This window comes from Anopheles merus, chromosome 3R (genome assembly GCF_017562075.2).
Source record: "Anopheles merus strain MAF chromosome 3R, AmerM5.1, whole genome shotgun sequence".
NCBI lineage: Eukaryota > Metazoa > Arthropoda > Insecta > Diptera > Culicidae > Anopheles > Anopheles merus.
Genome location: NC_054084.1, coordinates 21,839,157 through 21,845,087, shown reverse-complemented (window position 1 = coordinate 21,845,087; position 5,931 = coordinate 21,839,157).

Below are 5,931 nucleotides of genomic sequence, written 5' to 3'. Positions count from 1 at the left end.
ATTGTTTCGATCCTAAATAGGAGCGTAGGAAAAGTGGATTGAAATATTCAGCCAACAATCAAGAGGCCGTTGCTACTACCTTTTTGTTGGTGCCAGTGCCTTTCGATGGAATAACAAATTGTCGACATGCGCTTATCAGTTCGACAAGCGAGTTGCTGCTGCTATCAGAAGATCTGCCAACGGTAGAAAACGAATCTGAAGCATGCCGATGGGGTGGGACAGTGCGTGCATTGCCTAGAAAGAGTTGGATGTTTGATGGTGTTAGGAATTCACGCAAAAGGGTCACAAACAAGCGGGAAAGCAATGAAAAGCCGGATGGTTGGGGCCATGTGGTGGCGCAGTCCGCATTACAGTTGTGACGATTGTTCCGCTACCGACGGCGTTACCTCCCAACCGCGCTGTTACATATCTATTCCAATCTTACACAAAGTAAAGCTGTCTTTGTGGAGAATGCATGCCAGGCGAAAGGGGAAAGGAATACAGTGTACATCGATTTTTCGTGACACCTTGAAAATGTCAAAGAGTCTTTCTATTTTTATTAACGGTTGTTTAAATTCCTTATTGATTTTAATACCTATTTAACAGAAACTTGATTCAATTTTGAACTACGACTTGGTCTTATTGATGGAGCCCTGTCCTTAGGACGAGCGCGTCTTGTACTCCAGCACTTACAACTACACTCCGAGCGAACAATAAACTGATCAGTCTGATGAATAAGTAACGACACAACCATAAACCATGATATGGCCTTTTAATGATCAATGATGCTTGGAAAGCACAATTAAATTATACTACATTTAACAACATCGCCCGAACCACTAAAACATGACACTGACTGTACTGCCAGGGTATTAATATTCCACACCAAACGGGCCACTGGCCAGGGACGGCCGGCATGAAGAAGAAAGTGCCAACCGCTGGAGCGAGGGACCGTCATGATTCGCACGCATCGTGGTGGTCGTGCGTTGTGGCGAATTAAACCAACGAATCGGCCCAATGGAATGCACCAAATGAATGCATTCCAACTGTTTCCCCGTACAACGGGGGAAGGAGGGGAGCCTAGGGTCTCCTCGGCCCTAAGACCGGCGTGGCGATCGCATGGTCGCAGTACTCCGCGTATGTAATTGACGTGTAATCGTGTGATCGCCAATGGAGCTGGAGCTGGCGTACCACCGGGTGGTATATCAAAAGTAAAAGCTGCATAAATTGTGCGGCGACGCTTTATGACCGAGCACCGAGCAGATGACGCCAGCGAGATATGCTATTAAAACCGTTTGGGGTACGACTGGAGGGAATGTATTTATGATGGGGTATGGGAACAAGCTTCCATTGCTGGTCAGCTTTGGCGCAAAAAAAAAAAAAACCGGGAGGCAACACTGGTAAATCATTGTATGTTTGTGGCCCGTTTTTCGCGTGGCGGTGCACTGCTCGGGGCACAATTGTGTGGCGCTTGGGTAAAAAGGGGCAGAAAAGGGACACCTCCGACAACAAAAGGCGATAACTTTACGGCGGTGTGAATGAGCTTCGTGTTTAAGGGATTACTGTACTTGCTTGCTTGCACCTTGATTTGAGCGATCTTGCTACCGATGGAAATATGTAAAGGAAAAATGCTGTTTTAAACGAATTATGCAAGCGTCATTTTACCTAAAACTTGTGTGTCTGTAGGTCTCCTCGGAGCTTGTTATTTTTAATTTGAAAACGCAAATCAAAATCCGAATCGAATATTTGTTGGTCATCTTTTAAATGTTTAGGAAACATTTTATATACAAATAGTAATTCTAAGAAATGTAACAATAATATAAAAATGAATTAGATATGACGATTCCCAATTTATTTCGTCAATTGATCATTTATACGGCATCTACGTTCAAATTTTCATCCCATAAAATTTTCAGCATAAAATCCACATGGTAGTTCTGATTTATACATCTAAGAAAGATTACAGAGGAAGTCGATTGTTTAGTTTGCTTTCGTACTACACATATAATAGTTAAAGTAATCGCAGTATATTGAAAGATAGACATAACATCACAGATTGGTATTTATATTACCTTGCGCTTTTTGCCACATAAATTAAGATAAATTAAAAGAAAACTTAAAACTCATTCCATAAACTTAAATCGCAACCAATCTGACCTACCATTTGCCTACTTTCTACAAAGTTTACAGACTGTTGAATGAACCAATTAATACATTGATTTAAAAACAAGGGGGTTTTCAATGCTTAATAGTATTTAGAACACATCGCTCAACACGACCGAACAATAAACACGATAGAAAATCCCGTACCACTCCACGCACACACTCTTGCAAACCGATCCAGAGTTGTTTTCTTATTCCAGTTTTTCCCTGGCCGGTGAACATATGCGCCAAAAATCAATGATTGTACGTTGATCATTAGCCACAGGAGCGATCTCGCTCGATAACCAACAACGTGCGAGAGTTAAAAAGACATCGTCTTAATTTGTTCCTTCAAAACTCCTTAAAAATTGAATGAAATTCACCCTCAAAAGGGAACACATTTCCATCCCTTGATTGTACCCATTAGTCATCGATGTATCGCACACCGTCATATAAAATAACCGGCCTTGTGGGTGGGTGGGTCGCTCTGTGTGTGTGTGTGTGTGTGTGTGTGTGTGTGTGTGTGTGTGTGTGTGTGTGTGTGTGTGTGTGGTTGCATTAGACACACGGCACATTTATTCTCGACTCCTCCAGAATAGACATTACGTACGCAAATATCTACCCTCCCACAGGAAATTGACGCTCAGCTCAATAGGGCACAAGCACGCAGACGAATGGTTGGGCTTTGGCACCCCTCCCCCGAAAAGCTCACGCGATCAAATACGCTGCGTGCGTAAATAGTGCCCGTGCCCGAAAGGCTTACTTACAGCACCAAACCTCGAGACACCTGAGACGCGACAATATCTAATGGGTGATGGTAGTAACCAAAACAGAAAAAAACGCCACCAAATTTTGAGCCTCATTGTCTCATCTCTTTGTCCAGTCGGCGAGATGTCGCAGTAAGCAGTAAGACGTCAAACAGCTCGCTTGTACAAACAGTGCGAGCCGGGCGTGCTCACGGTGTCGCAAAACCCGGCCCCCCTTCGAATAAGATTCTTCATTAGGAATTCAAATCAGCGTTTGGTTTTTGCTTTCGATTTTTTTCAGGCCAAACCCTCTCTTCTCCTTTCTTCCACACGGTGTTGGAATGATCATGGCGCAGACTGGAGCTGCTGCCGATAATCGCATGAGGCGTTTGCTCACCTTTTGTCATATGATGATTTTTTTTGTTTATTTGTCTCGATTTCTTCCTGAAATGCTAAACCCAAACAACGACCACATGAATGGGGAAGTAAGGCGTTGACCATCCGTGAGACATGAAGAAGGAGCAACTTGCTTTGCCAGCATCATTTCAGGTATTTTTGTTTGTAAGAGATTCCTCTGCCGAAAATGTTGCACCTCCAATCGAATGTATCGGCGGAGCCAGATGGAAGATACTAATGAATTGTCTTCAGCCTGGAACAATCCCCAAGGGCTTGGTAATGATACCCAAATGGTAGTGATTCCTCAAGCGCATGGATGAAATGTCCTCCTCCGCTCTTGGTAGTGTCCCGAGCATGAATGAATGCTTGCGTAGGCAGACCAGCTGGCCAACCCTGAACTGGTTGAAGTCAGTTAGCTTGTTCGTCGTCTTCGACAGATAATCATGACATCATCATCACCATCACACCAAATAAGCTAGCTTTATTGGCTGTATTTGGTGGGTTTGAGTTCGTTTTGTTTCCGGCTGTACGTTGGATACGAAACCTTTTACTCTATATTTACTCAGATAAAGACTATGCTTTTGAAATGTGATCACCAAGAAGTTCCATGCCGTATTTCTTAAAATGGTTGCAGTTTAATTGGTTCTGGTTCTTCTTGTTTCAATTTAATTAGTTCCAGAAAGCCCTAAACATTCGAGGGAGACATCAGTGCAGGTCTATGTCGCATGCAGTCAGTCACATAAGGAAGATGAACAGGACAGTGAAAATGATAATTGTGTAGAGTGAAGTGTGTCAATGTTGTGGCATAACTTTAATTTTCTTAAAGTCATAACTAAGGAGATGACGTCCTATATTAAAATTTCATTTCAAAAGTCTTTGTTATTTCAACATGAAGATTTAATATCAAAAATTCGAATTCGTTCGCGTCATATCTGTCTCAAAAATGATCGAACGATTACACTCGAAGCGATCATCAACGCTCAACTCTAGGAAACCCGAACGAAAGAGGGGAAATGGAAACGTACTCACTAGATCGATGCTAGATCTAATTTTGGAACACGGAATGCTCACTCAATGGTAGCCTAGAGTTGAATTTCTGGAGTGCTTCTTCCCTTGACTGCAGTGCTAATAGTTGTGGTTCTTCATGACTTTCCTAATACTTTTGAGAACGATTTGAATATGTTATATGATTCATAATAACTTTCAAAATAAACCATTCAACATCGCAAACAACACACATCCCTAAAAGACGGCTAAAACATCATGCACGATCCTTCTCACAACACTGCCGACCGACCTCGCGGAAAATTGGATGCTCCAATCGCCGGCATATTTCCACATAAATCACCATTGGCGCCCACCGTTGGCATGTTTTCCTTCACAAAAACCCATCCACGGGTAGAAAGACATAACCAGCCCAGGTTCGCTGCTACGCCCATGATGCTGCTCGGGCACGCGGCAACCGCAATGAGCGTAATTGAAATGCGCACAAATGCATCCTGCAACCATATGGACGAATTATGATGCCCGCCCATCGTCACGGGGTAGTACGGGCCGTTCGGGCGTACTGTTTATGTAGATGCTTCCCGTCATCGGACACCGTACACAAACAGCTACCGAATGATGCCACGGTGCGCTGGATGGTACGGTTTGAAAATGGGAAAGATATAAAACCGAAAACGCAAATGCAAATACTACAGGCCCAGGGAAAGTAGCAACCATCCCGAGAAAAAAAAACAACAACACACACAAGCACAAACATGTGGGTGTGTGAAAGAAATTGCATAACGATGCGCATCCGGCGGGTGTAGTATTTGCGCTGCGCAGCTTATTAATTATTTTATGCGTGCACGCGGTTCCAGCCTCTTTTTAACGCTCACAAACGATCGACTATGTAACCCGGTGTGTCGTAAATTACATTTTATGGTTTTCCAGCAAATGAGCGACCATCAGGCAACGGTCTAGTGTAGTAGTGATGGTAGTGGTAGTAGTATTAGTATGTTGAGCGTTTAATTTACGTTCTGTAAACATTGTCAAATGGTTTTACAACCCGCTTGAATCGATCCAGTCGGACATGAAGTGCCGCAATAAAGCTTTTCTTGATTACATCTCATTTGCATAAAACTGGGTGGAAGGAATGTAGCTGTGATCTTTGTTTAAAAATAACTTTATTGCAAGGTGTTTACAGTGCCTGCGTGTTTTTCTTTCTACAGTTTAGTTGCGATCATTTAATGATCGTTTAATATTTTGCTCCTATTTCGGGACTGTTTGGTCTAAACAACTAGGACAAGAATTTTTGAATTTTGATACAATTAATAGTTTTTAAAACTACTTATTTGTATCAAAATCTTGAAGTTATTTGAGCACAAAATTAAAATTAATCCGTTAAAAAGCATCGGTTAAAAAAAGCAACAATTTTCTCACCCAATGTCACTTCCAATTCTCGACCAATATCTCCTAGTATTCGGGATACAATCCAAAGAAGAAAAAAAAACGTTCACCATCGCTCGATGCTGTCCCTCGCATACCTCGAAAGATCCCTCGAAGCGCAGTCGAGCCGACCAACGGTGCGCTCCGGTCGATCCCGTCTGCCGTCGCTGAAACGGGCGGCACGGAAGGACGTTGGAAAAACATATCGTCCCAGCGAAGAAATGATACATCCATTGCG